General features: G+C 41.8%; 1 protein-coding gene across 1 annotated transcript in view; it reads left to right on the forward strand.

Moving 5' to 3' along the window:
* Window positions 1-11,909, forward strand: part of UPB1 (ureidopropionase, beta) — a 40,978-nt gene that overhangs the window by 11,856 nt on the left and 17,213 nt on the right. The gene's annotated exons all lie outside the window — the stretch shown is intronic.

Here is an 11,909-nt window from a genome sequence, read left to right on the forward strand (position 1 = left end):
TCCCAGCGTGCACAAGACACGGAGGCTCAATAAATGCAAAGGGCTTATTGTTAAACAAGGTAAGTCATCCTAAGAGGCTGGGCATTAGGTGGTTTTCAATGCTTCCCTCTGTTGTTTGCCAAGGATCAGACAGCGAGGTGATGTGGCAGAGCAGTCCATAGCATGAATAGAAATCACTGTGTTCCAGTTCTCCGTAAAGGCCCAAGAATAGCCGCCTCGGTGCTTCCTGTGTCTGGCTGATGCTGGACCATCAAAGAGACATTTTCTATGGGTTAAATTCAGCTCTCTGCATTTAAGAAGGGAAAAGATTTTCTTAAATATTTATTTTGATGTTAAGTTTGGCCCTTACTTTCCTAGCAGCTGTACACATTGAACAAACTAAAAAAGAATAGAGTATAAAAAAAATAATTAGACATACAAATAAGACAAAGGAGTAACAGAAACAACAAGCACCAATTTGATCGTGTGTCTGAGTTCATCCAGACCATATGGAAGCTGTGAATTTTAAGCAGGCAGCTGAGAGACAAAATGGTAGTCATTTTAGAAGTTTTGTTTGAGTGTATGAAAGTAAGTGAGAACATACTTATAGGTCAAACATACCTGAGTGAGGGAAGCTGAATCGGTGGCAAATTAGAGGCAAGAGGAAAGAATGGGATGCAGAGGTCTAACCTGGGAAGGGTTATTGCCTGGGACATGAATATTTTGTCTAATGCATAAGGAGATGGAAAGGTGAGGAAAGGCTACAGGCATACTAATTATTTGCAAATTGCTATATGTCATCTTTCCCTCTGCCTAATTTTAGCCATTGTTTGGTTCAGGCAGCAATACACGTGCATGCTACATCCATCCATCTTCATGATAGCTGGGTTAAATTGCACACGCATTAGGAATACCATTTGCAGGCAATTCTTACTGCTGTTCCCAGCCTCTGTCCAGCAATCTGTGGCTCCAGGGTCTGGGCGCTAGCATTTTGAAACTGTGGTCAATCGATGGGTATTTTTGTGTTGCTGCTTCTCTCACCTTTTTATTGCATCATTTTGCTAAATCACTGTGGTGTAAGCAAGCATTCTTCTAGGACTGGTAATTCAAGATCTTGCACTTCAACGTGACTAGAGAATGGTTCTTTGTACCTGTAAGAAGTGAGGAATCCTTCCACTAAGGTTTTGCTTCTAGCCTTGGGGAGAACTTCCACACCAAAAAAATACAGCTTTGTGTACACAAAGCTTCCCAGCTAGTTTGGTAACAGTTTCTAAAGTGGGCATACTTAGGGTGGAAAATTACACAATGTTAGAAGGAAGCTTTGAAGACCTGTAATAGTTAACATGAAATAAAGCACATAACGTGAACAGAGAAGCATGGAGCAGCAGATGTGATTGTCAGTGTATCATATTTTTGTATGCTGAATCCAAGTCGAAGTGAATCTCGTAAGTGTCGCAATTCATCAGGACCACAGCCTAAGTTGATGTTGTGTTGTAGTGCTGAGCAGCCCTTTGGTATAATTGATTCTTCCCTCCCAAAGCCTGAACATCTGGATTTATGGTGACAAAAGCAATCCAGTGAGAAAGAAATGAAAAATGGTACCCCTGTGTATTAGAAAAGAGACTGGGTATAGTCTGAGTCACAGCACATGTAAGAGTCACTCTGGCATCCTCCAACTGTCCCATCCCACAATAACAGTATCACTGCTGCTCTCCCGTGTCGGGAACCGCTGCTCACAGTGGCTGCTTCTCAGCATAAACATCTTTAAACTCCCTTTGCCATCATCTGTAATGATGATCCACCAGACACTATCAATGGGAACTACTGATATTAACCCCTACCATTCTGCCCTAATATCAGTTTATTTATTAACTTTCTCTGTTTTAGGTGCATGTTTGTTAATTTTCACCTGCCACTGCACACCTCTCAACAAAAACCTACAACCCTTGTGTTACAGGATCATAAAAAAACTATTGCTGGAGGGGATGCAGCAGTAATAGAGATGAACACAGTCTTCCTGGGAAGATTACAAATTTTGGTGCCTCTTGAAGGAGCCATATGGACCCTACTCACACATCTTCACCTCTGCTTGAAGTGCCTGATAATGCTCTGCTGAGTCAGGGTGAGGAGGGGAAGATGGATGGGTAGGAAAGTGTATATGTGCTCTTCACTGATTTTTGTGATTAACACAGGAGGAGAAGGCTGTGCGAGAGGAGCTTCCTAGGGCACAGCCTGGGTTGATGGAGGCTTTTTATGATTATTTTATTTTATTCAGTTCCTGGAACTGAGCTGATGCTGGTGGCTGTCATTATGCCGGACCAGGAGGAACTGAATCATAGAGTCATAGAATACCAGGTTGGAAGGGACCTCAAGGATCACCTGGTCTGAACTTTCTTGACAAAAGCACGATCCGAGCATCAACACGTTTGAGAGTGACATGCTTGTGACTGCTTCCCATTGTGGAACAAAAGACGTAAAAGGTAAGTAAGCCTTTGCAGGCTCCCTTTTGCTCTGGAGACCAAATCAAGTAGAATTTGTGTTGGGGGAAGATGTGCTATAGTATTGCCTTTTGCCAAGCAGTGCCTTTTTTTCTGCTTTCACTGATAAAGGAAAAAAAAAAAAGCTCCTTTATTGTCAGCAAGTGCCATGAATAGCTTATCTGATCAGTTAGAGATTTGATTTGGTAAGGAGGCTCTGGGCCAGCAGTTTATGGGACAACGTGCTACCCCAGCTCTTTATCCGTGCATGCCCTACTTATCCATCACACAGCCCTGCAACACTCACTCATTCACCGCTTTCCTCCTTTTTACATCTGTGGGTGGACCATGTCTTGCAGGTGATCTGTCCAGGGAGCGTGTGTCACGGTTCCCTCCATTTCACATGACTATGGGAATGTTTGTTCCATCACCAGTTATTTCTGAGATCCTGTGAAAATGTAGGCCATGAGATAAGTGGAAATCCCCAGGCATGAAAGTGAAAGGGGGCTACATATTGTTTCAAAAACATTTCTTTCTGGGGTGTAAAAAGGAGAAGGGTCCTCTTCTCAGGGTCTTTCTCACCCGGAGTTGCTTCTTGGAAAGAAGCAATAGCTAGTGCTTATATTGTTGCCAGTGATTTTGTTAAGTATTCCCCCAGGAGATCTTACATATCTTTGATGGAGGCTCATTTGTTTGTGTGTTGGTTGCCTCCATCCCCATCAGTGGTGCTTTCTCTCTCTCCCTCTCTCTTCTCTCCCAGTGCCTTCCACCCCAACCAACTTTAAATGGTATCTTTTGAATAATCTTTGCTGATACAAGCTGCCTTGGTTATAGTTGCTGCAGGGGTTGGGAAGGCTCCTCAAGCAAGGAATGTTCAGTCCTTAGGGTCAGGGAAACCAGCCAGGAATTTCTGCTCTCCCATTCCCAGGGGCATGAGGAGCCTGCAGAGGAAAACCAAAGGTGACCATTTGCTCAGTTTAAATGTCGTTGACCTGAATTGGTGATGTTTTCCAAGACCTTTTACGATCAAGAGAGCAGTTTTGGAAATATGACTGGTATCTTGATGGAGGAGAAGTGATCTTTTCAAATTAGAGAGTCCTGTAATACAATATAGGAAATTGTCATTTGAAAAAAAGAATCAGGCACTGTCTCTTTCAAGCCTTCAGAGCTTTTTTCAGCCACGTGATATCTGTGTGGCTTGTTCAGCGAGAGAGCTGGGTATTAAATGGCCAGGTATCATTTCTTGCATGTATGAACACAAAATATCAAGATAGGCTAAAAAGTCAGCAATATGCCATACGATCACTGAGGATAGTGTGTTACTCAGAAGGAGAAAGGAGGTGACAGTGGGACTAAAGCTGTCTCTTTTCTGTAAGACTGATACTTTAACAGCTCTCAAGGGAGGAAGGACATGTTCAACCTAATAGGATAATGGAATAATATGTTGAACATATCAGTTTTGAAACAGACCAGCTGGTGGCTGTAGACACAAATAACCTAAGGAAAACAAATTTGAAATGTTTCAGGAAATGACTATATGCATGCAGGGGGGCAGGAGGATGACTTGTGTGTAAAAGAAAAAAGCTAAAAGCCCCTCTCTTTGGCTGTGGGAGGAGTGTCTCACTCATTCCTGGAAAGGACTACATTCCATCCTTAGTGATAGCTGGGGCTATAAATTTATTATTGTCTCCTCCTCTGGACCCACAGAACTCTGCACTGTCAGGTTGGACCAAAGGGCCAGTATGGAGTCTAGTTGGTAAACAGAAAAATCCCCCAAACCAAACAAAAACCCTCCTACAGTTACTGTTAGAAATTTCCTCAGAAATTATTGGTATGGTAACTATTTCTCAGCAGAAAAATTATTTCCACCAGTAGGTTCTCCACAATCTCTTCCCTTCTTTCTTACTGCTGCCTTTGTGTTTCTAATCCATCTTGTCTTTTCATCTCTGTCCAACTAATTTAAATTCCAGTCTCTGCAGACTGCTGTCCAGCGATGAAATGGTTAACACGGACTTCTTATTTCTGTCTCTTTTTTTCCCTTCATAAAGCTAGTGTTTGGGTTTTGGAGCCCAGTGAGATACCTGGGTGGAAGGTAATTACTCTTCTCAGAGCTTTGATTTCAGGCTCTCTGCAGACTTCAGCAGATGCTATTTCAGCTGCTTCATTCTATTCACATGTGAATTATTTTCTTTGAAACTGTGAAAGATAGAAATGTACTTTTTTTCTAAATTAAAGCTCAGATCCTGAACTGGCGCACATGATGCAAACCACAGCATAACCGTATAGGTAATATGATTCCTTCAGTGCCTCTCTCAGGTCAAGAGTTATGTATTGTGTCTTCAGGCAACATGCAAGCCTGTTCTGTGTTTACAACCCGACTCGCCAGATTTCAGTATGTTGTGTGACAACCATAGGAGATGATTCCAGGTTCACTCTGCTGTGGCTAGGAACAAGAAGACACAAAAGACTGTATCAGCAATGTAAACTGCTAACGAGCCTTTGAAAGATGCTGAAGATACCTAAGATTGTGAAGAGGCTAATCAATCCTCCCCTTCTCCCCGTGATCACTGCGGATCCACTCTTGCCCTGGCACATGCGCGCTCTTTCTCTCTCGTTTAAAAGTCTTTAGCTCATGCCATTACAAGTCAGCAAGCTCTTCTATGTGCTCAAGCAGAAGGATAGTGGAATGTGTTACACTCTTCATAAATGCATCTTCCTTTCTCCTCATTTGCCAACAGCATGTCAGCAGCAAGTATCACTTTCTTTTGCAAGAATGGCTTTGGTAAAAGGTGCACGAATGAGATATAGTCCATTGACGAGTTATTTTTGGCACAGACAGAGCTGGAAGGAAGTCAGCATTACACACGCTCTTTGGCCTGGGAAGGTCTGAGAACCCTTTAAATACTTGGCTCAGAAATTGCTCTTTTCCTTTTATCTAGGAGATTTTTGCTTTCCTGTTAAGTTAATTAAACTTCTGTTTTGTCTTCCTCATGCCCTTTTGCCAGCATCTAGCTTTTTCATGGAGACACTAGTTCAATAACCATCATTTATCGTGTCAAGCTTAGGTTACTACTGTTTGTTTGCCAGACTGCAACTGTCTGCCCAGTTTCACATGTTGCTGTGAGCCAGAGATATTGGTGTTCGCTACACAAATGTGCCGATGAGGCCTGTGTTCCTTCCATGAGCAGACCTTAAAAGATGTCATGCTTTGTCATCTTCCCACTTCTCTGAAAAAGGCTTGTTTACAGTGGATGACTGATTTGGATTGCAGTGGAGCCTACACTTCAAGTGAAGTATTACTTCTGGTTAGCACCTTGTATGGATATTTTCACTTTGGAATAAGAGTATGTTACTCAGCAATAAATTCTAAATCAGATTAAATTCTTTTGAGGTAGAAATTTTGAGGCTGGGTGTCAATGTAAGTCCCCATATATAAAACCCCTGAATGCCTGAAATCTTGAGAGACTGAGTTCCCGAGTATCTGGGGGTATGCATCAGCTCATTGGACAAATTCAACTGAAGGGCTGAAGCCCCCTTGCCCACTTCTTAGGACAAAACTGTGCTCCCACATCATGTTGCAGCAGAGTGATCCCACAGATGCTCCGTTTTTTCTTCCCTTCCCTGCTACCCAAACCACACTGCAGCCCTAGTTACTTCTGGTCTGTGGGAGCCATGAGTTGAATATCTATGGTGAGAAACTAACGGGGAAGCATTTTAATATGTTCTGTCTTTGGGCCAGTCCATGCAATTTGCACTGGAGGTCCTTTTTTGACAGTGCCTGTACATAGAGATCTAACAGGTTTTCCGTAAGAATCCTAGTGGTAGTGGTCTCATCCTTTGTGAGGGACAGGCTTTATTATAATTTCTTGCTTCACAGCTTGAATGCCTTCCCAGAAATGCAAGACGTTGACTGTTAGTGGACGTTGGTATTCCTTTTGTGCTGCCAAGTGTGAAACTAAAGATTAATGTAGCCCTTTATTGACTGCTGTGTGCAGGCTTTGACCTGCCTGAAGAATATTCAGTGCCTACCCTAAAAGTTACCCATGAGGCATTCCACTCAGTGGGCAGGCTGAAGAAACAAACCTCTTCAAGCTCCTTGTTGAGTTGCTTTGAATAACATCAAACCCAAATCCATACAATTGAGAGTCACAGTGGTGTATTGAATCATTTAATACTACTTTGTTACTGGCCAAGCTGTTTGCCAAAGCTGCCTCACCTATATGATAACGGGGTTTGGGCCATCTAATAAGCTCACCTGAAACAATTTACAGTTTCTGCATGAAATACTTTTTCAGTGATTTTTTTTTCCCCCTTTTTTTTTTTTTTTCTTAGGGGCAATGTAAGGCTCCTATATCCTGCATTTGTTTTTAACTTGGATGGCTCTGAGGTAGCTTTTTGGGATTACTTTACACTCAAATCCTTTATAGAGGGCTAAATGACTGAAAATTGTTCTTTTCAGAATTTCAAATAAATTCCCATTTCTTTCTATATGATATCCCTATCAACCCTATCAAATAATTCTTCAAAGTTTATAGAATTCACAAAGAGCCTACACTCAGATGGGAACTCCTTGAGTATTTTGAAGTTAGCCATGAAAGATGGTTTCAAGACCATCTTTCTCTAAACCAGATTATTCAATCCTAAATTAGATGTCTGCTAATTCCATCCTCTAACAATATTCTTGCCAGGAATCTGGCAGTATAGAAACATCATGTTCCAGACTCTGCCTCATCTCTTCAGCTCTTACACTTTGAAATATCTAATTTGTACAAGGATTGAAACAAAAGATCTTTCTTCTACTACAAGGGGAGGGACATCTTCCTCTTCCCAGATTATACCTAAAATTCATTCATTTTGGTATAGACTACTACCCGCTTTGATGAAGAATTAGAACACTCTATTTATAGTAGGTGCTTAAAGACCGGGCTTCCTGAACCCGTGGAAAACAAATGCGCCAGATTTTATTCTTTTGTTCTTTTAATAAACTGTCCGTGAGATTCTTCCCCTCCCCTCCTTTCCTGCTGGTTTACTTGCATTCTTATATGTTCAGTGTTTTTCTCTTCTGTCTTTGTTCCAGTTTATCAGCAATTTACACACAGTTGTTTCCCAGACTCCACCATTTCAACAGCAAAAATAACACTGACCTTTTGAGCCCATGAGCAATCCTGTTGGTGGTAATTTAGCAGAAAGCTACAGTAATGAACAAGAACGCTGCTCTTAAATGTTAGATCATTAAATGTGTTTTATGAGTGTTCATTACTTCTTCAATGCACTTCCTGTTCACCAGGGAGATGATAGCCATATTCCAGGGAAGAATGAAGTTTTTAATTGACAGAAGTGGTCAATTTCTGAATCTCTTCTAGTTTAAAGTTAATTTTTCAGGTGTGGTTTAGCTGAAGCAAGCAAGGACGATGTTGCTAGCTACAAAGACAGTAGTGCTAACAACAGCAGGACTCTTCCAAAGGTACATTAACTCTTTGAAAACTGTGAGCTGGGCTTTTCCTGTGGGAGAGAGGGAGGTGAGGAGGGAGGGGAAGGTGACTGAAAACTTACATTTCACTCCCCAGACCTGGGGCTGGTTAGGGACTGCGTTGGTCCCAGGCATGCCTGAGAGCACACAAAACGTGTTGTCAACAATAAACTTCCTCAGTTTTCAGCCACTTCCCCTCACCCAGCCTTCAGAACGGCAGGAAGCCAAGAGCAGATGACACAAAGCCAAGTATATGAGGTTTATAATTTGGCTCTCCTACTCTATAGGTGATTGTACCTGTGGCTTTTGCAGAGTCTGTGGGAAAGGCAGGGAATCTAAACGCAGACCAGAATTTTCTGTCCCTATCAAAATCCTCAACTTTGTTTTGGCTTAAGTTTATGTACAGACCCATTTCTAAAACTGAGAAAAAAAAAAACCAAACCCAAAACCAACCCCCCCAAATCCCACCAAAGTTAAGTGTTATTAGCAAGAGGTCATGGTACAAAGAGTGACTTTAAAACTGAGAATGTTGGTTTTCCTTCATCACAGCACCCTTAAAGCTCACTTGTCTCAATGCATAAACCAAAGCAGGACAGAAAGGAAGTTTACTGTCTTCCTTCTTTTAGCTGTGTATTAAGTAGCATGAAGCTAGTGTTGTATCTTCCCCCTATATTTCAGACCTGTCTCCTCTCTTACAGCTTTTATTATGCTAATTACTCTTCACTGTCTCTTACACTTAAAATGTTTTGAATGAGGTATGTTCTGAAATAATTGTTTTATAACTCCATATGAAGCAAGGGAATCTGTATTTGAGATGAAGCAATGTAAAAATCTGTTTCAGTGATCTATTCTGCAGTACAATTCAGTACATTATTTTGTGGCCACTGGAAAAGGACAGTGTAGAAGGTAATTTTAAAGGGTGTTGCAGCATCTAGAAAGCAAGTTTAGAGCATCAATATCATGTGGCTTTCCAGGACATGTCTGGATCCACGTCCACCTAAATCCCTTGATAGGTGTTAATAACAGCAACATGACCCCATGGGTGATCTGAGACAGTTATTGCATCAGGGACACAAGTTACTCATTTATTTAGCTGCTTTGGGGAACTCTGTGTGACCCGTTTATAGGAATGACAGCAAAAGAAAGTGTCTGGAAACATGATTCGCATGACAGTAGCAGGGTTTGTAAGAAGCTAGGTGTTTCAGAGGGAGTATATCTACATACTACTAACTTAGGAAGGAAAGACAAATGCTGCCTACAGTCCTGCCAACTAGCTCTGATACGTGATGCTGTTCAGCCTTTGCTCCTATCTTGGGTTACAGTAGAAAGACTTTGTTTGTTTGTTTAAATCTTTTCTTGGGTCTTTCCCAATTTTAGCCTGAACTCTAGATATTTGGCTCTTAAATTCAATCTCCAGGGTGCTTCTGACTAATGCCAGGGTGCTATTGTGGGGTTTTACGGGAACTCTCGGGAACAGTCTTGCAGCACAGAGTGTGTGGACCAGTATTATCAAAACCGAGTTTTAGCTCTGAGATGTTATCTGTGCAACACAGGGTTTCAACACAGAAGCACACAAGAACTGCTTTCTGTACAGATTACACTGTGTGGTCCTGACTTCTATATCCAACTCGTTTTCCTCTAAACTAGTTATTACAGCCTGGCTTCATACCAAAAGGCTCAGCTATTTCCCAAAACAGTTACTTGGTCCAGGTAACGCAGAACTGGGAAGAAGTTTAAATACAGAGGGTTGAAGAAGTCAAAACCAGAGCTGGGATCTGGATTCTAAGCGTCATACTTAACAGATAATTGCAGTGACTAAGGTGGAACATTCAGACTTAAATCCAAGCTCTCTAATATGCTTTGTCTGGGATGTGGAAGGCATCTTCCTTTATTAGGTTACTTCCCTGCTCAACATTAACATTTCGTGCTTTGAAGGTTTATTGTGTTGGCTAGAGTTATACCTTTACATATGCGTAGTCCCTATGGAATAGCCTGATCTCCTTTCATCATTATTAGTAATTCTAGGCTTGTCATTTCCTATTCACGCAGTCTGGACCTCACCGCCTTGTTGCAGGATGGTTGATATGGTGCACAGGAAATGTACTGTTTTTTCAGGTCTCGACTCTTTGTGAGTATTCTTTTCAGGGGCTTCAGTTTTATTGCCATGAAGTCCATTTCCTACATGTAGTACAATTTACTAAATTACAAACAAACAAGGCACCAATAGAGAAGTCAGTGAAAGTTCACACTAAGAATAGAAGCTTAAAGAGAAAAGTTCAGTTATGTGACCTTCTTCAGGAGCTGGATACAAAATAGACCTGCTGTTTTTCCCTTTAATTTGCAGTCCACGCAGAAAAGAATTTGAACAGTTCCCAGAGAAACCCAGGCCCTTCTGTTTGTTTCTACGAATCCTCCAGAAATGCTTTATCTGTTAGCTGACATTCTGAGTATGCCGATATGGAAATGAACTGACTTGGTCTCCTAATTTCCCTCTTGTATTGTCAGATGATTTTTGCATTGATTTCCCATTCTGCAATGTTCAAAGATCTGCCGGCCACAAACGGAACAAAATGTTACTGATCCGTACCTTTAAAATTGGCCAGTAAAGCAAATTAGGATCATCGGATGAAAAATACCATGTAAGTATCAGTCACTGCTGATTATTGCCCTTCAGAAATATGTTTGGGAAAGAAAAATAATTCCTAAGAACAGGTTTTTAGGCCTTTGGTCATGAACAGGGAGATGCTACACTGATGAGTACAGGGCAAACACTTACACAGTGTACTAGCTATCAAGACTTTAAAAAAGTTCCTTCCTTTCAAACGGTAGGGCTTTTTTCTTCTTTGAATTCATCACTTCTGCTTTATAGCATGCTATTCATCATCCCTGCTTTTAGCTTATCTTGAAAATTCCCCCGAAGACTAAAGGATTTTTCTCGTTGCTGTCTTTCTGAAAGAGTCCGTCTGCTCTTCAGGAGTGACTCTGAAGAGTCCCTTCCCCTAAGGAACAGCGCGCCTGCACTTGGCATACAGAGCATCGCTGCGCCTTCTTGGGTTAAAGAGGGTAGATTAGAGTGAAAGAATCGCGTATCTCAACATGCCTTGATGAAACCAGATGATCCCTGGACACCTTCTGTTCAAAGTTAAATATTAGACGCTCTCTCCCTGACATTCTTCTTCTGTTTAGCCTAAAAGGCTTAATATTTAACTCCAAATACCTAACAACTGCAAATGCTAAGCGCTGAATGTTCTTACATCCTCCAGAAGATACATAAAGCAGTGCTTAAGCTTGGTATGATATATTTAGACTTGTGTAGCCATCCCTGGACTTAGTGCTTCGTTTGAATGAGAAAACCAATTACCACGTTGTGAATTTCAGTTGCATTTTGAAGCAGAAGGCATAGCCAATAGTTCAGTGGGAATAACTGGTTTAAACAGGGTGCCCACTTCATACCCGCAGAATGAAATACCCATTATTTAGATGCACCTTTGTTTTCGTCCCAGATCAGGGTCTTAATTTGTTCAGTCCTTTGTCTGACATTAACTTTGGTTTTGGGATGAATTTCCAATCACGTTGGGCCTCAAATCCATGTTAAAGGCAAAATTAGTTTTTATTACTGGCTTCTGTTCAGTCATATTCCAACTATAAAATGGCGTTTTCACAGGTATGTGCGTGTCCATTTTATGATCTATTTCTAAGCCTTTTTGTTGAATGGTATCACGATAAAAAGCTCCTAGAGATGTTCTGCTTTTAGATGACGTATTTCTGAGGCCGAGGAGTTGGTCCAGCCGTAGCAAACAGCCGGGAATGGCCACATCCATACCTCTTTAACCCTTTGGGGCATCTCAGTGTTACCCACCGGGGCACAGGGCGCACATTCCCATCAGCCCTGTGACAACTGAAGGGGACCGGCCCCACCGCTGCCGCCTGCGGCCTCAAGGGCTCTGCGGCCGAGCCCCTCAGTGCCACGGCGGAACGCCATT

This window comes from Charadrius vociferus, unplaced genomic scaffold, assembly GCF_000708025.1.
Source record: "Charadrius vociferus isolate BGI_N301 unplaced genomic scaffold, ASM70802v2 scaffold999, whole genome shotgun sequence".
Lineage (NCBI taxonomy): Eukaryota > Metazoa > Chordata > Aves > Charadriiformes > Charadriidae > Charadrius > Charadrius vociferus.